This window comes from Rhinolophus hipposideros (genome assembly GCF_964194185.1).
Source record: "Rhinolophus hipposideros genome assembly, chromosome: 13".
Classification (NCBI taxonomy): Eukaryota; Metazoa; Chordata; class Mammalia; order Chiroptera; family Rhinolophidae; genus Rhinolophus; species Rhinolophus hipposideros.
In genome coordinates this window covers 54,024,997-54,045,996 of record NC_138059.1, presented here as the reverse complement: position 1 = coordinate 54,045,996, position 21,000 = coordinate 54,024,997, and the positions used below count along the sequence as shown (strand labels likewise).

The 21,000-nt window shown below is 37.7% G+C and overlaps 1 pseudogene across 1 annotated transcript; it reads right to left on the bottom strand.

Annotated features, from left to right (window-relative positions):
• Window positions 1-19,398: 19,398 nt before the first annotated feature.
• LOC308506747 (elongation factor 1-alpha 1-like) lies at window positions 19,399-20,785 on the bottom strand (annotated as a pseudogene). The gene has a single exon. The product of its transcript is annotated as an elongation factor 1-alpha 1-like (transcript).
• Between the last annotated feature and the right edge of the window lie 215 nt (window positions 20,786-21,000).

Here is a 21,000-nt window from a genome sequence, read left to right as displayed (position 1 = left end):
AATAATAGTACCTATCTCAAAAAGTTCAGAGAGGATTAAATAAGTTAGTGCTTGCAAAGCTCTTATTACAATATCAAAAGTAAGCACTCAAAAACATATTATAATCAGAGTCTAGGTGATTGAGGGGAAAAAATGTCCCTGGGTAACATTTAAACAATTTCTTTATCCTGCAAGGATATTTCATCCTCTTTTTTGTTAACCCTAGATACCAGAGAAGAAAGCATCTCAACTCTTGTCTAGGGTAATATAGTTTTGATTATGAGTTGAATATAAAAATTGACTTTCAAAGGGATTTCTTCATCTGATATAGAAATATATGCTCCCTTTTAATTTGGTTTGTTTTTCTCATATTCTTTCAGTTATCTTTCATTCCTTCCTTCCTTCTCACCTCCCTCCTGTAAAGATATGCTGTCACCAAGTTATTTACCTGAAAACATTGCTGATTTTCATAATTATCCATACCGGGCACTTTGGACATTAAAAGAGACCTTTATGGTGCAGATTAGCCCCTTTAGTCTATTCTGATACAAAATGCTATCATTTTATTTTTAACTGTGCATTTTAAAAGCATACATCTCTGTCTACATGAATTTAAGAATTAAATGTGCATGTTAGATTGTGCTCTCTCAATTTTAGTTAGAGAAACTAACAGCATTTCCTCATTACTCCCTGTTACAACAATCTGTTTTAAGTATCCTCTCTTCAAAGTGCTTGGTTTGTTTGTCTACCTGGAGCAGCAGATCTTGTGATTACGTGGCATCTAAATTGTTTCCATGAGTGGAAAATGAATGAGGGGCTTAAGTGGATGAAAGACGCTCAGTTATAACAACCAACCCAGGACCAACCCCTAGTCAAATAAGGATCAAGAACACCTAAAATGAAATGGCTTTCCCTTAAAGAGAAAATATTTTACATCAAATAACTAAAAAATACATGTGAAGCTAGGCCAGGAAACAAATTAAATTAAACGTGTAATTTGCAAACAAAAAACAATTTCTACCAGCATCAAAATTATATAGAAAATATAATTTTTAAAAGTTGTTTACATCCTAAGTGTGGGTTTTTATTTCAGATTTTGAGGTAGGAAATGCAATATTGCAGAACTGGCCCTCCAGGGAGCTGCTGCCTCTGCTATAGTCACATGGGATTTAAATGCTCTGGTGCATGGCGCAGGAAGCTGTCCATGAAATGGTTTTCTCCAGAACTGTATTGCTAGACCAGAGTGAGCAGAAGTTAGATGCCCCATAGCAGCCTCACATCATCAATGAAACTAGTACCTGGCCACTGTGATGTCTGCTAATGTAGAAAGTACAAATATCTCTAGCACAATACTAACCAGCCACAGAGAGGGTGCAGCAAAGACACAGGGTGGCTTTACTCCAGCCTCCCAACACTCAATGATGACCTGCAATTTTTGAATACCTGAAGCCTTGGCTACAAGAGAGTCTTGAAAGACACACAAAGAGAAAGGTATGCTAGATTGCTGAAAGCCTGTTCTCCGTGTTCTCCACATTCACTATTATATTTGCTTTGGATCTAACCAGTACCTCTCACCTAAATTGTGTCCATAGCTGTTGATGGAATGAACAAAGGACAATTGAATGAGATCTTCCTAGTGTCCTTCTGAAAAGAGTCAGGCATGGAATTTCATGGGACATAGAGCCAATTGCAATACTTTCATAATGTATTTTTTTTTGTTCTTACAATTGCGAAGGACTAAGTTCTTTCACTCAACAAAACCAATTCATAAATACAATGCATATTGGTCTGTTTGTATAACAAGGGAAAAGATGGCAGTGGCCCAATCTGGAACAGAGTGGCCCAGTGAAGACAAAGACTGGTACAAGGTGAAACATCTGATCCAGTGCAGGAAATGGTGGCCTTCTGCATCAGTAGGATTATTTTCTACTCATGTTCTGCTTCTCTTCAAACATGTACATCCAGTATTAACTTTCTATAGCACTTCCTGGAGGCAAATCACACAAGGGACCCACATTAGTCGGAGCTTCCCTCTGGTAAGAAACTAGATTGCATTTTTGTTTAAAATCTCAGCTCTGAAGGACTAAGTCAATCATACTAGACATATGGAATCTCCTCTTACTCTCAAAGGTCTTCCAGGAAAACGATTTCAGTCTCCATTTATAACCTGTTCTATTCTTAACCTCTGGTTGCCAGACAGATGAGCTGGTTACAACCAGCTAAATAGCTTTGTCATCAGGTGGTAAAATGGAAACTTTCTTGTTAATTCTAAATACACTAAATTCACTGACTTTAGAAATCCTGAATTTGAGAAGAAAGTCTAACAAAATAATTTTTCTCTAGGAAAAGTACTTAATTAGCATAATTAATGGCTAGATTCATAGACAAAAAAAAATGTGAGACATGAACAAGACAAAAAGCTTGTTTATATAGACAACAAAAACAACTAGTAGCCTTTATTTTTCATGAGATAAATAAATTTACTTAATGCCACTGAACTGTATATTCAAAAATGGATTAAATGGTAATTACATATTATGTATATATGTATTTTTTACCACGATTTTTTTTAAGTTGAATTAGGAATAATGGTGAAAAATATTTAGTCTGGCATGGGCACTGATACAAAGACCCAATGCCAGCTTTAGCCTTGTGGTCCTGGACCCCTTCCCCCGATGCCAGTCATGACCCTCGACTGGATTTGGGGAAGTGGGGGTGGGTCCTGTGCAAGGGACTGGGGGACGACAGTGAGGGGTTACTTGGAGAATTAAGACAGAGGTCAAATTTCAACAGATGGAACAGTATTTGGATATTTTACCAGCCAGTACACCTATACTGGCTGAATATCAGCACTGATGCACTCATTATCCTTACTCTACTTGCAAAAAGAGGTACTAGGTACACAAACAGTCTTAAATGGATCTAATTTAACATTCCCTAAGGGGTTAAACTACAACAGAATTCAACCAGGTATTTTCCCAGCACCATGTGGATTAGCTTGTTCTTTTCCTACGTAGGTATATCATTATATGAATTTATTAAGACTAGAAAATTGTCCAGGACTCTACATGGATAGTTTCCTAATTCTGTATTCAAGCTCAAGGGGATACATTTAAAGATTTTTTTGGCAGTGGAATTTGTAGGGTCATGAGTCAACCTAAATGGATCCTGTCACCTTCCTTAGGCCAATTCAACCCCTCAGTAATCTAAAGCCTGAGGAAGAATGTCTGGCTACTCCCATAGAGGGGACCACAAGAGGGACAGTTGATGGTTTACACAGAGCTGACATCAAGTGGCAGGACTGGAGGGGGAAATCTTTTTTTTTTTTTTTTTTAATAAACTAGCAAAATTTAGATCATTAATACTATTGTGACCTCATTGGTAACTACAGGCTGGTGGGGCCTGGCAAAAATTGTTTCACACACAGGATGTCAAAATGCACATATCCTGCTCTTTCCTCCCAGTGTTGGAAATACCCTCTCTTGTTCTTTTCACCTATGCAAATGTTGCAACATCATCTCAGACCCAGCCCAAAGACCACCTCCTCCATTAAGTCTTCCTTGATGACCTGAGACTGCATAGATGTCTCCCATTCCTGACATCCAATAGCAATTATCCTCTGGCCAGTACATTGTAGCACTTGATTCTGTACTAAGCTATTGTTCATTCTCATATGTGTAGCCTCCTATGAGCAGAGAGAAGACGAGACCACGACATGTGCTTTCTCCCTGGTGTACACCTCAGACTGAGCCCAGAGGAAGTGCTTACAAAATATTATCCAATTTGAATTGATACAAGATTGGACAGAATTTTGTGAACTCATCCTAGAAAAAGTGCTACTTACCTCATTGATGAATATCACTATGGTCACCTTCGAAGTACACCCCTTGGGAAACTATGCATCAACACTAGTGCCTACCCTTAAAAGCAATTTTGGAACTCTTTTTCTGGAATGGCCATCAAACTGTTGTCCTATTACCCTTGATGTCTTGAAAGTCATCAAAATGTCTTCCTTTCAATATTTCCTTTATCTTTGGGTAAAGGAGAAGTCATCGAGGGTTAGATCAGGTGAGTAGTGAGCGTGTTCCAATACAGTTATTTGTTTACTGGCTAAAAACTCCCTCACAGGCAGTGCTGTGTGAGCTGTGCATTGTCATGATGCAAGAGCCATGAATTGTTGGTAAAAAGTTAGGTCGTCTAACTATTTCACACAACCTTTTCAGCACTTCCAAATAGTAAACTTGATTAATGGTTTGTCCAGTTGGTACAAATTCATGATGAATAATCCCTCTGATTTCAAAAAGGCTTAGCAACATCATTGCAACATGTTCGTGAACTTAATTGTCAGACTTCATATATAATAACCTCAAAATGTCAACATCAGAGTTGTCCTGAAAAAAATGGCATATAATTATAGACCCAAAGTTGTATTAATATTCTGAATAAAATGACTGTCAAATACTATCATGAAAGGAACTTGCATGATATTCAGTCTCTTCCCTTAGGAGAACAGCAAAAGCAAGCCTCTTTATAATAAATAACAAGCACATGCATAGCTATAAAACACTTTCCATTATATGATTTGAAAATCTTTAAAATACCTACATGGTGAAAGAAACTCTATGGAGAATTTTTTTAAATGTATTCTATCGTGCCAGAATTCACCCTATGGAAATTAGTTCAAATTCAATTACTTAAAAATTCTCTGAGCATTGTGTGCATGAATTAACAATAATGTTTTAATAGTTTCTAATAATTAAATGCTAAGAAAACTAAATAGAAAGTCCTTTAATTAGCATTAGCACACTTTCTTGGGTGTGAAAAATAAGGAAAGCTATAGGTAGTATATCTTAGAGTAATTCATTGAACATTAATAATGATTACATTAATAGCTGAATATACTGTCTAATAGTCATCACAGGCTAGTTAATTTTATCTCTTGCCTTCAAGTTCACAGATGTTTCTTTACGTTGTTCAACAGAGCCATTTTAAATCTAGGGATTGATTATTCTTAGGAATGGAAATAGGTGCAAGGAATTCAGGTCAAATCAGGATATTGTGACCCACCCTAGAGTTTTGTAAACATTGTGGATTGGGGCTGTTGGTGCTGTTTGCATTTTGAAATTCTCTTTTTCTCTGCAAGAACCAGTCTAGTGTACTGGTTTCCTTCACAGAGGCATAACAATACCCTTGACTTTAGGGAGATAATAATTAGCATTCTGGGGATGACCCTGATGTAACTGTTAGATGAACAAAACCTTCCAACATTTTGGAATGAGTAATATTCCCCCAACTATAAGAACATCAAGTATCTAATTGTGACAGCCCATGTAGGAGCCTGAAATAGGGATTCTTCTTGAATGCTGGGATGGAAAATTGCTTCATCATTATACCCAGTATCCATTTTATTTTACCACTGACTTCATTTTTTAAGATATTTTTGTTATGAAAAATCTCAAAGATATGCAAAAGTAAACAGAATGGTACCTATCACCTAATTAAAATAATTACAAACTCATAGCCAATTTTAATTCAACTATACCCCATCCACTTCCCCCCTCCCATATTATTTTGAAGCAAATCCCATACACACTACAATTTTATCTGTAATTTTTTTCAGTATTCATTTTATCTGTTAAATTTTATTATGTTATTTAAAAAGATAACTTTTTTTAAACATAATCACAAAAATCACTAACACACCAAAAAACAAAAAAGACTATTATTCCTTACTATCATCAAATATCCATTGTTCAAATTTCTACTTGTCTCATATTTTCATAGTTTATTAAGAATTAGACTATAAATAATCTATACACCTTGCAATTGGTTATGCCTCTTAAGACTCTTGTATCTAAAATTTCTCTCCCTTTCTCTCTCTTTTTGTGCTATTTACCTATTGGAGAAACCAGACCATGGAACTTGTAGATTACCTCATGGTCTGTAGTTTGATGATTGCATCCCCAAAGTATAGTTTAATATGCTCTTATTTTCTATTAATTAGATGTTGGACCTATAGATTTTATCAAATTCACCACTTCCCAAAACACAACTTAAGTACTGGAGCAGTCTTCCATCAGAAGTGTTAAAAAAAATAAAATTCAACTGAGTAAATTTGAAAATCTAATTGGCTTTATTCAATGATTCATGAATCACATAGCATTCCATCTAGTAATGAGAAAGGAGTTCCAAAGAGCTGTACAAAATGGAAGGCTTTTATAGGCAGAAGGGGCAGGGCAATGAATGTATTCTAGCAAAGAGTAGATTGTTTCAGGCAAGGTCACCTTCCTTTTGGGGAAGGAGGCATCCATCAGGCAGATTGCCTCACTAGTGCTAATCAGGTAATTACAGACTGACTGGTTAAAAAGGTTATTTTCCCGGGAGAGGCTAAAACTGCAATTAGGCTGAAGAATGCTGTGCTCTTCTCGTCTCACAACCACATCAAAATTACAACTAAACCACAGAACAATCATCACTGAGAATCTCCTGAAGCCTAGCTGAACAGAGGTCCTACAACTAAGGACATAGAGAAGAAGCCACCTCAAGACAGGTAGGAGGTGCAGAGATGAGGAAGAGGCTGGTCCCACACTTGCCTGTGGCCATGAAAGATAGGGAGAGATATCTTGGCTGCAGAGGTCTGCCCTAAGGAGGTTTCCCCACACCAGGTTCCCCAGCCTAGGGTTCCAGTGCCAGGAAGACAAGTTCCCCCAACTTCTGGCTTTGCAAACGAGTGGAGATTGTGGCTGAGTGAAGCAACAGCAGCTGAAGTTCCAGGTGCTCCTCTTAAAGGGCCCACACACAGACTTACTCACTGACAGACTCACTTGCTCTGATCTCCAGTCCTGAGGCAGTAGCTCAAAAAATTCCAGGGATGTATGGGGAGGAAATAAGCTGTATAAAGGCCTGGAGGGGCAGCTTTCTCCTAGACAGAAGTGCTGGCAGAATCCATTATTTCTTTGTTGACCTTTCCACCCTCCTGTCATACACATGCAGGTGGCAGCCATATCTGAGTTTCCATTAACCTGGCTATTACCGTCCCCTTCCCTGACCCCACTACACTGGTGATTCCCTGAGACCCCACCCCACCCAAATTACAGACACACCCAAGCTGCTTCCAGTAGCTTTTCCATAAAAACATCCTTCCTTGGCTCATGCTGCAGACTTTCCTAAAATCTCTCAAAGGTTCACAAACCCCCCCAAAATAGCATCTGGCCTAAGCCTGCCCCATATGTCTTGTTGAGCAGCCCCAAGACTGGCACTACTGGCAGCTGGCCTCTGTTCACAGCTTAGCCTCTCAAGCTACCTCTAAGCCCATCACAGATGCCTGACATCTGTGGATTACTTTGTGGCTCATGCTAGGAGGTCCTAGGGAGAACACAGGCTGTGGCTGACCTTGCCTGTGGTGGAACCCTACAAGGAGGCCCTGGGGCTGGCTGTGGAACAGCAGGAATGCCACCCAGCTGCCTCTGCCAACAACACACCACAGGGAAAAATGGACAAGAATCCGAGCCTTGCTAAAGTGAATCCTGCTCCACAGGATCAGGCCCTGCACAACACCTCCTCCACTGTAGTCATAGCCAGACCTCGCAATGGATCAGCCTGAGAGTCAATCCCTCCAAATGATCTTCAAACAGCAACCAAGGTTCAGTTATAACAGGAGGACACACACAACCCATACGAGGGATGTACCTGGACCACCCACTCAGGTGACCAGGGAGACTGTGCCAGTCCACTCTACTAAGACTGGCAGACATAGCAGCCCTACCTAACATATAGAAACAAACACAGAAAGACAACCAAAATGGGGAGACAAAGAAAGCTGTCCCAAATGAAAGAGAAAACAACGCTCCAGAAAAGAACTAAACCAAATGGAAACAAGCAAAATACTAGATGTAGAGTTCAAAAGACTGGCTATAAGAGTGCTCAGTGATCTCAGAGAGAACTTTAACAAAGATATAGGAAACATAAAAAAGAACCAGTCAGAAATTAAGAATACAATAACTGAAATAATGAATACATTAGAGAAAATCAACAGTAGATTAAATGAAGCATAATGTCAAATGAGCAATTTAGAAGTTAAGGTACAACATCCAATCAAACAGCAAAAAGAAAATGGAAAGCAAAACAATGAGGACAGTTTAAGGGACCTCTGGGACAACAGCAAGCATATCAACGTTCACATCATTGGGATACCAGAAGGAGAAGGGAGAGAACAAGGAATTAAAACCCTATTTGAAGAAATTATGATGAAAATCTTCCCTAACCTGGCAAAGGAAACAGGCATACAAGTCCAGGAAGTACAGAGTCATAAACAAGATGAACCCAAAGAGGCCCACAAAAAGACACATCATAATAAAAATGCCAAAGGTTAAAGATAAAATAAGAATCTTAAAAGTAGTGAGAGAAAAGCAGTTAGTTACATACAAGGGAGCTCCCATAAGACCATCAGCTGATTTCTCAACAGAAATTTTGCAGGCCAAAGAAGGGAGTGGCACAAAATATTCAAAGTGATGAAAAGCAAGGAAATACAACCAAAATTACTCTACCCAGCAAAGTTATCATTTAGAATTGAAGGAAAGATAAAGAACTTCCCAGACAAGAAAAAGCTAAAGGAGTTCATCACGACCAAACCAGTATTACAAGAAATGTTAACAGGACTTGTTGAAGGAGAGAAGGAGAAGGGGAAGGGGAAGGAAAAAAGAAAAAAAGAAGGGGAAAAGGAAAAGGAAGAAGAAGGAGGAGGAAAAGAACAACAACAATAAAATATGAATAATAAAATTGCAATAACTACTTATCTATCAACAATTACTTAAAATGTAAATGGATTAAATGTTCCAATCAAAAAACATAGGGTGGGTGAATGGATAAGAAAACAAGACCCTTACAAATGCCGCCTGCGAGAGACTCACTTTAGATCGAAAGACACACACAGACTGAAAGTAAAAGATGGAAAAAGATATTTCATGAAAAGAAACGGCTGGGGTAGCAATATTTACAGCAAACAAAATAGACTTTAAAACAAATGCTATAATCAAAGATAAAGAAGAACCTAGTAATCCCACTTCAGGGTATTTTTCTAAAGAAACCCAAAACACTACTTTGAAGAGACATGTGCATCCATATGTTCATTGAAGCATTATTTACAATAACCAAGATATGGAGGCAACCTGGCTGTCCATTAATATATGAATGGATAAAGAAGAAGTGGTACATATATTCTATGGAATATTACTCACTGATAAAAAAGAATGAAATCTTGTCATCTGCAACAACATGGATGGACTTAGAAGGTATTGGACTAATGGAGTAAGTCAGACAGAAAAAGACAAATGCCATATGAGTATAATTTCATTTGTATGTGGAATCTAAAGAACAAAATAAACAAACAAACAAAACAAACTCATAGATACAGAAAACAGTTTGATGGTTGTCAGCTGGGAGGGGTTTGGGGGTGGATGAAAAAGAGGAAGGGATCAAGAAATACAAATTTGTGGGGCCTGCCCAGTGGCTCAGGCGGTTAGAGCTCCGTGCTCCTAACTTCGAAGGCTGCCGGTTCGATTCCCACATGGGCCAGTGGGCTCTCAACCACAAGGTTGCCGGTTCAACTCTTCGAGTCCCGCAAGGGATGGTGGACTGCGCTCCCTGCAACTAGCAAGGGCAACTGGACCTGGAGCTGAGCTGCGCCCTCCACAACTAACACTAAAAGAACAACAACTTGAAGCTGAACAGCACCCTCCACAACCAAGACTGAAAGGACAACAACTGAACTTGGAAAAAAGTCCTGGAAGTACACACTGTTCCCCAATAAAGTCCTGTTCCCCTTCCCCAATAAAATCTTTAAAAAAAGAAAAAGAAAAAGAAAAAAGAAATACAAATTTGTAATTACAGAATATTGATGGGGATATACAGCGTAGCACAAGGAATACAGACAATAATATTATAATAACTATGTATGTTGTCAGATGGGTACTAGATTTAGCTGGGTGATCATTTGTAAATTATATAAATGTCTAATCCCTATGTTGTACACCTGAAACAAAATAATATTATATGTCAACTGTAATTGAAAAATTAAAAAATATTTTAAAAAACTACAATTAGGTTAGGTATTAAGTCTTGGTTTGCTGAAGTGGGCCTTAGCACAAGTGACTCCATTTTGAGTCTGTTTCTTTTTTATGTTTTAAGGAGAAACATAATGTCTAACTGTCTCTCTTTTTATGAATTTATCAGCCAATGATGATTATTACCTAGATCTATTAATACATCAATCACTGCAAAATTGTGTTATTCTAATCCTATAATCTCTTCTTAATTTCTCACCTGGAATACTTGTATGTTCTGCATTGTAAAGCCAGCTTTTCTGAATTACAAACAAAGTCTTTTCATTTAGGTCAGTGGATACTATTATCTCACGATAGAAATTTTAAAGTCTAATTTGAAATTGAAGAGATAAAACTGAAAGGCAAAATTGATCATCTATTGTCTCCTTTCCTGGCACAATAAACCTTAACCCCAAGGCCTAGCCTTTGGAAGAGTTTCAAATAGGAAACAAACCAATAAATGACTGTGGAGAGAAAAATATATTGGGTGAAATTCTAAAACTTTATCCCATACATTTACATTCAATTAGAAATGAGAACCCTTTTCTTAGTATTATAGATACCCCAGCGTCCTGGTAAGGAGATGCATTCTGGAGGTTTGGTAAGCTCAGTATCTACAGAGCAGTGCTGGCTCTATTATAGCAGAAGGTTGGCAATACGTGTTTATCTTTTATTAAGATGAAAAACAGGTACACAGGCCAGAAAGACATCTTTTCTCTGTTAACAAAAGGGTTTATTTTCATTTGTTCCCGTTTCTCTCTTTAGCTGAGGTCTGACTGGAAACACAGAATTCAGTCTCAGTTCCAAAGCAAAGCATGTGTCTGTGAGCTGAGCTGTCTGCAGCTTTGACATGGTGTGGGAACCCTTGGAGCTCACAAGCCTTCTCTCCAGAGCATCCACCGCCCATCCTTGGGTTAACATCCCACCTACCAGGGAGACAATGGCTTCCTGCATTGAGCTCATTAATTCAGCAGGAGATTCCTGAGGGAAAGGCTGGGGAGACTAATTGCCAGCAGCTGGAGGGCCTGAGGCTGCTGGAGCCAGTTTTAATTTTTGCTTTGCCAACAGCGCTGCTAAAAACCAAGGAGCTTTCTCAGAAAGGACACAAGGAAACATAATATGTCCAGAAAGAAAGCTAACCACTGCATATGCACATGGTTTGAATATATTAGATTCAACTCCATCCCCTCATATCTTAGCCAGACCCCCAGTGCACCTGTGCTAGGAGATACCTCAAGAAAAGCTCAAGGCCACAGTGCTCCCTGGGGAGAAGGTCACTCAGCACTAAAGTCACCATATTTTATGTGCCAAACATCGGGACACAAGGTCTGATAAAGGGTGGTTTTTTCAACGTGGGAAATGTATATAAATACTGTTTACGTATTTATTCATTTAATCATCATCATCACTAAGAACAGAAATAAGAATCATGACGGAAATTCAGGAGGCAAGCACATTTGAACAACACTTGCACATGCAGGCACCTATGTCACCATTGTTCTGTGAGCAGATCATCCCAACTCCTAATCAGTAAGGCCCATCTATGTGTGTTAGGTCTCCCTTCTCACATATTTATAGAACCCTCCTAGGGAATAAATCAACCAGAAGTCATCTTGCCCACAGGCACGGTCTTGTTTTAGTAATTCTTCCTCCCACTGGCTTCTGAATGCTGGTTTCCTTCTGGTCCCCAATAGACTCCCTGGTCTCTACCAATCCTGGTGCCAACAGGTGAAGGCTCCCTGCCATGACATTTAAAGCACTTCATATCACAAGGTCATGGGCCGAATCACTAAGGAAAAGCAGAGCCTCCACATCTTACATGTGCACCTCATTTCAAGAAAGCTCTTAAGGATTTTTTCTCCTTAGATTACTAGATTCAAAGGATCAAAAATGTGTTGATATGTAAAATGCCTTGGCCAAGCTCAGAAAGGCATGGGTATTATTATTATTTTAGTGAAGCATGGTGGTAAGTACAATTTACCTTCAGCAAAGACAGCTGTAGAGTCTCAAGACTAGTCACCTCTAAGTTATTATTCCTATTTAGTTGAGTGGTACTCAATACTAGCACTAGAACACAGATCAGTTATCTCCCTCTCATATCTTCTATGTTTACAGTCTTAATTAAGACTAGTCTAAAACGTAATATTTTTTTTTTAAGTGTGGGCTCTGCAGTCAGGTTGCTCAACTTCTGATACTGGCTTCACCACTTAATAGCTCTGAGACAATGGATAAGTTACTTAGTATTTTTAAGCCTTTGTTTCCCCATCTATCAATTGAGGATAATAATATTTCCTATCTCAAAGATTGGTTATAAGGAGAAAGCAAAATAATGCATTAAAAATACTTAACCCATAACAAGTGCCTAACTCATGAGAAGTTGGAGTATTATTATTATCTCTCATCTGCACAAGAAATGATTCTGTTTTCTGCAGAAACAGGAGCCATAGATTTCCCTGAAAAGTAAAGCATCATCTTTGGAAAGCAATACGGAAGAATATAGTCTGGAACATGCCATGCCCACATGATTCCCTCCAGACCACCTCAAGGTTGTGGTCCTCCAAGAGAGGATCAATCCTCTCATGGGCCCATAGAGAGAGGGATCTACAACTAGAGGGGGAGTCCTCACTAGTCTAGAGTCTTCCATGTGTGGAACAATTTCTCTATGAGAATCTTGGGATTTTATTTCCAGATTATTCTCTCCACTTTACACCTCCCACAAACCCCTGCCACCATCAAGAGCCATTCTGTACTGGCAAGGGAACAAGTATCCACGTGAGGAGCTCAACTGAGAACTGCCCAATGGATGTGCTACAATTTATTTTCTACCTCTCCATCTCAACCCCTTCTAGACTAGAAGTGTTTGGAGGGTATCAGTTGTAACTTGCTTATTTAACATTTAAAGCTGTGCAGCAGATACAAGATGCCTATAAATAATTATTGAAAGAAAAAGAATGGAGAGAAAGGAGGGAGAAAGGAGAGTCTGAGCATTTAGACCCCAAAGTATAGGGTTACCCTGAAGGAATTGTAGCATAAACCAAATTTCTGCCCGCTCTCCAAGTCAATGGAGCAGGATAGGGGAGGAAAGTAGATCTTTGTGTCATCTTGGGAAAACACACTGAGAATGCTTAAGATAACTTAAGTCATATATGTTAGATAGAAGTGAGGGGGGAAAATACCTTTTTAAAGTCCTTCTTCATGACAAACACATTACAAAAAAATTGGAAAGTTTCCTTCCAGATAGACCTTCTCTACTTTTTCAGTCAGAGTCTGTTCCCTGTTCCACCCACTTGTCTGGAAGAAAAAAACAAACAAACAAAACAAAACAGAATAAACCAAAAAAAAAAAAAAAAAAGCTATCTTTCTCTTTCTTTGCTCTGGCCGTTTCTCCCCGTGGGAAATAAATCTTTTCCCTCAGAATACCAAATCCATTTTTGTCAGTGCATGTGACATAGGACTCAAAGAAATGGGTTCTGTAACACATTTTGCTGTATTGGTTTTTCTTCCCAATACTCAGGTAGTTTTGAAGGCAAACAACATTTTCATTTTATTATTTGTTCAGTCTAATAACACTAAGCAGAGGATGTGTAGTACTCAAAAAACTGTTTATATATATACTTAATACAAAATCTCCCTACTTCCATTTTGTTTTCTTGTAAAATATCTTTGTAAGAAAGCTAAGCATTTTTATTATCATCTGTTCCAAACTACTATTTCAGCTTGCTTCCATTAATAAACTACACAATGTTGTTATTCGTTGCCCCAGGGCAAAAAAAACAGAAGGCTCAACACGTTTTATAAATTAATGGTTGTTATTTTAGTAATCATTTCATTATATCAGGAAGGAATAAAAATAGGGAGAAATGAAGGGAAGAAAGAAACAAGGAAGGGAGGGAAAGAAAGAGGGAAGAAGAAAAGAAGGAAGGGAATAAAATATAGTTGAATTTAACACTAAGTTTAAAAATCAAGAAAAGGTATTATTTCTTTGAATCAACAACCACCTGAATCATAGTGACCATAACATTCCTATCATACTCTCTAAAGGCAAGTAAAAGATAAAAAACTCTACCCACTGTTGGACATGTCAATACACATCACTAAGCACATCAAAATAGAAAGATTTTAGCTGATCCTTTATTACTGTCTTTAATTTTCTGTAAAATAATTCTTTACCCCAAATGGAAAGGTTTTTCTAATATTTAAATAAAATATTGTGAGCTCTGTTCATGGCACAGCAGCTTGTGCTTTTATTAAAAACAGTGTTGTGTTCACACACCTCTGACACCAACACACTCATAAACCCTTAAATACTACCCCTTTTGGGCTATGCAGAACGAACTAAATTAATAACCTAGGTTGAATATTCCTCTTATCTAAAAGAAAGTTTCAGAGTTGAGACGAATTCCAAGGAAGAATACACCATTTTCTCTGCTTTCTAGAGGTCTGAATAGAAGGCAGAGTTGCCAAAATGTGATTGCACATGAACTCACAAACCAAAAATGATACGAGATGGAAATAGAGACAAGATAGGGAAGCTGCACATTTCCATCATATATTCCTATTAAAGGTAAAACTCAGAAAGGGCTTTTCCTTCCATGAATGACCTTAAGACCAGGTTGAAATAACATTTCAATGAAAGAGAAGTCACATGTAAGTATAAAAAGGGGGAAATGCAATAAGCCACAACTAACATCACAACTTCCAACTAATCTCAAAGACCTTCAGAAACTTGATGAGATAATTTAAAAAGGCATTTTAAAATCTTCTAAAATAACTACTTCTCAGAGTAACCAGAATGTTTTTCCTTAATGAGGAAAAAGAATGAAAAGAAGCAAAATTTTTGAAAATTAGAAAAAATATTTTAAGAAGTATTCAAAGTTTTCAATAGTGCTCTTGAAAAATCAGGCCAGATAAGCTCCCTCTTTAACTTTAATTTTATATTTTTCAGTGACCTCTTTTGCTTCCTACTGTTAAGTATTATTTTTAAGTGCACTCAAAATTGTGACTAATGATAGTCATAATCACAATTCTTTAGATTATAATGACAAATGTCATGTTCTTGGTAATTTTCAGGAAATATAAAAAAAAATGTGGATTTTTTTATCAACTTTTATAAAACTTTTAGAATATGATTTAAATAACATTTCAAATGTGGTTCTGTTTCAAAATGGTTCAGTTTAGAAGCTTATGTTCCCAATCCCTATGGATGTCTTCTCAAGTTGAGGTATCACTGACCAAATTTGGAGAAGGGTGCTTTGTGTAAGACTGGGCAATACACAGTAGCTCAGGAGTGTTCTAGGGACAATGGGTAAAGAAATTGGGATCTTCTCTCCCTCCTGTGCTTCCCAGCCATCACTGAGATGTGGATAGCTGTGGTTGTGTAATATTATGTTCGATTCAAACTCTAATTCATCTAAATATTTCCCAATGTCTTCTGCTAGTTACAAATGATGTCTTCCCAGAATAGCTTCAACTCTTACTATTGCAAAACATAACTCTCCATGCTTTATTGTTCCTTTTGAATTCTATGTTTCCTGAGGGCTGGGACCTTGTAAATCACTTTGTATCCCCTTGTAACATCTGGCTAGCACACTGTTTTGTGCCCCGTGAAACTCAATGAAATTCTTGTGACAAGTAAGTAAATATATCAATGCCTTCTCTTCCAAAGTCTTTCCCTCAATTATTTTACCTCTAATTTCCTCCCATTAGTCCTCAGCTCCATCACTGTGGAATAGCAAATCAGATCAGTTCTAGGCACATGAAGACGTGAAGGAACTGGGCAGATTCATTCCACTGGATATGCAGTACTGCTGGAAAGGGCAGGATAACGGCAAGGGTGCAGGTAGGATTAACACAAAGGAGCCTTACAAGTGGTGGATGAGAGGAAGTAAATGAAGAGATGAGATGGGAGGAGGTATTGTGAGATGGTTAAGAACAGATTCTGAAGCCACACTACCTGGATTCAAATTCCAGCCTTGCTACTCATTTGAGCAAGTTTTTTACCTCCCTATGACTAAGTTTCCTTGAGTATAACATAAGGAGAAGATAGTACCTCCCTCATAGGGTTTCTGTAGGTCATGCTGTAAGGATTAAGGATTTGGGTTGCTGACAGTGTTTCTAACAATACTAAGTAATCATAAATATCCCTTAGTGTTATTAGAGCACAGAAGCTTGCATCTAAAATTCTACAATCAAAAGACGTAGAATGGTTGAATGGATAAAAAGATATCCAACAAGATGCTGCCTACAAGAGACTCACTTTAGCCTTAAAGACACACATAGAACACATAGACTAAAAATAAAGAGATGGGAAAAGACATTTCAAGCAAATGGTAACAACAACAAAAAGAAAAGAAAAAAAGAAAAAAAATCCACAGGAATTGCTATACTTATATCACACAAAACAGACTTTAAAATAAAAATAGTAAAAGAGACAAAAATTATCTATCATTATATAATGATAAAGGGGTCATTACATGAAGAAGATAAAACAGTTGTTGATGTACATTTATGTGTCCAATGATTGTGCACCTAAATATATAAAACAAAAAGTACCAGAGCTAAACAGAGAAATGAATAGCATAACAATAATTGTTGAGAACGTTAATATCTCACTCTCAATAATAGCATAACAATAATTGTTGAGAACGTTAATATCTCACTCTCAATCATTCAGACAGAGAATCGACAAGGAACAGCAGATTTAAGCAAATTTAAACAACATCGTAGTGCAAATGGACCTAATAGATGTATACAGAACATTCTATCCAACAACACTTGCCTACACATTCTTCTTAAGTGCACATGGCACATTTTCTAGGATAGACCATATGTTTGGTCACAAAACAAACCTTAGCAAATTCAAGTACACTGAAATCATACCAAGTATCTTCTCTGACTACAATGGCATGAAACTAGAAATCAATAACAAGAGGAAAACTTGACAATTCATGAACACGTGGAAACTAAACAACACTCTCCTGAACATCCAATGTATCATGGAAGAAATTAAAGGGGAAATAGTTTTTTGAGACAAATGAAAATGGAAACACAATATACCAGAAATTATGGCATGCACAAAAGCAGTTCTATGAGGGAAATTCATAGCAATAAATGTCAATGTTAAGAAGCAATAAAGATCACAAATATACAACCTAACTCTATGCCTTAAGGAACCAGGAAAAAAAAGAACAAACTGAGCCCAAAGTTAGCAAGAGAAAGGATATAATGAAGATAAGAGTTTCTAAAACTAACTGAAATAGAGAACAAAAGAAGAAAATAGACAAGGTTAACCAAACTAAGAGTTGTTTCTTTGAAAATATAAACAAAATTGACAAACCTTTAGTTAGACTAACCAAGGAAAAAAATAGAAGAACCCAAATCAACAAAAATTACCAACGACATAGAAACATTACAATTTACAATTTATACTATAGAAATTCAGTGGATCATAAGAGGCTACAATGAGCAACTATATGCCAACAAAATGGACAATCTAGAAGTGGAAAAATTCTTAGAAACATACAACTTACCAAGATTGAATAAAAAAGAAACAGAAAATCTGATTAGACAATTACAAGTGAGGAGATTAAATCAGTAATTAAAATCTCCCAATGGAGAAAAGCCCAGGACCAGATGGCTTCACTGGTGAATTTTACCAAACATTTAAAGAAGAAATAACACCACTCGTTCTCAAACATTTCCAAAAAAATGTGAAGAGCATGGAACACTCCTAAACTCATTTTACAAGACCAGCATTATCCTGATAACAAAACCAGGAAAGGACACTACGAAAAAAGAAAACTACAGAACAATATCCCTGATGAAGATAGATGCAAAAATTATCAATAGAATAGTAGCAAACTGATTTCAACAGCACATTAAAAGGGTCACTTACCATGATCAAGTGAAAATTTACCCCTGGAATGCAAGGATGGTTCAAGATATGCAAATCAATCAATTTGATACATCACATTAATAGAATAAAAGAATGATATGATTATCTCAATGACACAGAAAAAAATCACTTGACGAAATTCAACATCCATTTATCATAAAAAATTCTTAACAAATTAGGCATGAAAAGAACATACTCGTATCTCAACATAATAAAGACTATATATGAGGAACCACAGCTAACATCACACTCAATGGTAAATGGTTGAAAGCTTTTCCTCTAAGATCAGGAACAAGATAAGGGTGCCCACTCTCACCACTCTTATTCAACATAGTAGTGAAAGTACTGGCTAGAGCAATTTGGCAAGAAAAAGGAATAAAAAGTATCTGAATTGGAAATGAAGAGGCAAAATTGTCTATTTTCAGAAGACATAATTTTATATATAGAAAACCCTAAAGACTCAGCAAAAAAACTTTTAGATCTAATAAATAAATTAAGTAAAGTTACAGGGTACAAAATTAATATACAAAAATCAGTAGCACTTCTATACACTAACAATAAAATTTCTGAAAAATAAATAAACAAACAAATGAATAAATATGATTTTTTTTCAACTTCAGTATCATTTATTTTTCCTAGAATCTGTATACAATTAACTATAGCAAGACAGTGTTCAGTATTACTGAACCCTCATTTACTTTAGGCTCTTTGAACTACCTCAGTATTTGTAAATGTGAAAATTCACATTCAACTGAAAAACTAAAATTTGGCATACCAACAAATTTACTCAATATTGATGTTAACTATACAAAATTTTATATGCAACATGTGGACTTTATTACAGAATTTGGCCTTTGTAAACTAGCTTACACATCAAGTTACTCTTTGCTTATCTGTCCTAACCTATTAATAAGTGTTGCACCAACAGACCCCCTCCCATAGCTTTATGTAAACAGATGATTCCTCCCCTTAAAACAAGGTGAAAAAAACCTAAAGTTCCCACCCAGAAAATGTTAACCCCAAATTATCAAATTCTAGTTTCAGTAGATGTAACACCAGAAATAGGTTATGGGCAACTCTAAGTCTTACCTAAGTAGTACTATGGGAAATTACAGTGTTGACCAAAAGAACACACAGGTTTCTCATTAAACTTTGTTTTAATGGGTCTCAAAATTCTGTGACAGATTTTTGGTCAAGTTGTTTCCATTAAAAAGTGATTTTAAAAACTAATAACTTAAAAACTGCCACACACAAAAAAAAATGGTCCACAAAACATTCTCCTTTCCTTCTGAAGGTTTTACGATGCATTGTAATCATTAACCAGTCTTTTACTATTGCACTTAAATGGCCATTTGAGACAAACAGTTCTGAGACCGTTCTTCCACCACTGATTAAGACTGGGGTGGCAGGTGTTGGGGATAATATTCATTTAGCCTTCTGAGCTTTCTGGGCAGACTTGGTGACCTTGCCAGCTCCAGCTGCTTTCTTGTCCACTGCTTTGATGACACCCACAGCAACTGTTTGTCTCATGTCACGAACAGCAAAACGACCAAGAGGAGGGTAGTCAGAGAAGCTCTCAACACACATGGGCTTGCCAGGAACCATGTCAACGATGGCAGCATCACCAGATTTCAAAAATTGGGGTCATCTTTCAGCTTTTTCCCTGAACGACGATCAATCCTCTCCTTCAGCTCAGCAAATTTGCAAGCAATGTGAGCTGTGTGACAATCAAGCACAGGTGCATATCCGGCACTGATTTGGCCTGGATGGTTCAGGATAATCACCTGAGCAGTGAAGCCAGCTGCCTCCATTGATGGGTCATTTTTGCTGTAACCAGCCACATTGCCACAACGAACATCTTTGACAGACATGTTCTTGACATTGAAGCCCACATTGTCCCCAGGAAGAGCTTCACTCAAAACTTCATGGTGCATTTCAACAGACTTTACTTCAGTTGTAACATTGACTGGAGCAAAGGTGACCACCATTCCGGGTGTGGGAACACCATCTCCACTCGGCCCACAGGGACAGTACCACTACCACCAATTTTGTAGACATCCTGGAGGGGCAGACGCAAAGGCTTGTCAGTTGGACAAGTTGGTGGCAGGATGCAATCCAGAGCTTCAAGCAGTGTGGTTCCACTGGCACTGCCATCTTTATGGGTGACTTTCCATCCCTTGAACCAAGGCATGTTAGCATTTGGCTCCAGCATGTTGTCACCATTCCAACCAGAAATTGGCACAAATGCGACTGTGTCAGGGTTGTAGCCAATTTTCTTAATGTAGGTGCTGACTTCCTTAACAATTTCCTCGTACCTCTTCTGGCTGTAAGGCAGCTCAGTGGAATCCATTTTGTTGACACCAACAATTAGTTGTTTCATACCCAGTGTGTAAGCCAGAAGGTCATGCTCACGGGTCTGCTCATTCTTGGAGATACCTGCTTCGTATTCACCAACACCAGCAGCAACAATCAGGACAGCACAGTCAGCCTGAGATGTGCCTGTAATCATGTTTTTGATAAAGTCTCTGTGTCCTGGGGCATCGATGATGGTCACATAATACTTGCTGGTCTCGAATTTCCACGGGGAGATATCAATGGTGATCCCACGCTCGCGTTCAGCTTTCAGTTTATCCAAGACCCAGGCATACTTGAAGGAGCCCTTTCCCATCTCAGCAGCCTCCTTCTCAAATTTTTCGATGGTTCCTTTGTCGATCCCACCACATTTGTAGATCAGATGACCAGTAGTGGTCGACTTGCCGGAATCTACATGTCCAATGACAACGATGTTGATGTGTGTCTTTTCCTTTCCCATTTTGGGTTAGATTCAGCGGTGGTTTTCACTACACCTGTGTTCTGGCGGCAAACCCGTTGCGAAAAAGCTAAATATGATTTATAGTAGCATCAAAAACAATAACATACTTAGGAATAAATTTAGCTAAGGAGGTGAAAGATTTCTACATTGAAAACTGCAAGACACTGATGAAAGAAATTAAAGACACAGAAATGGAAAGGTGGCTTGTATTCATG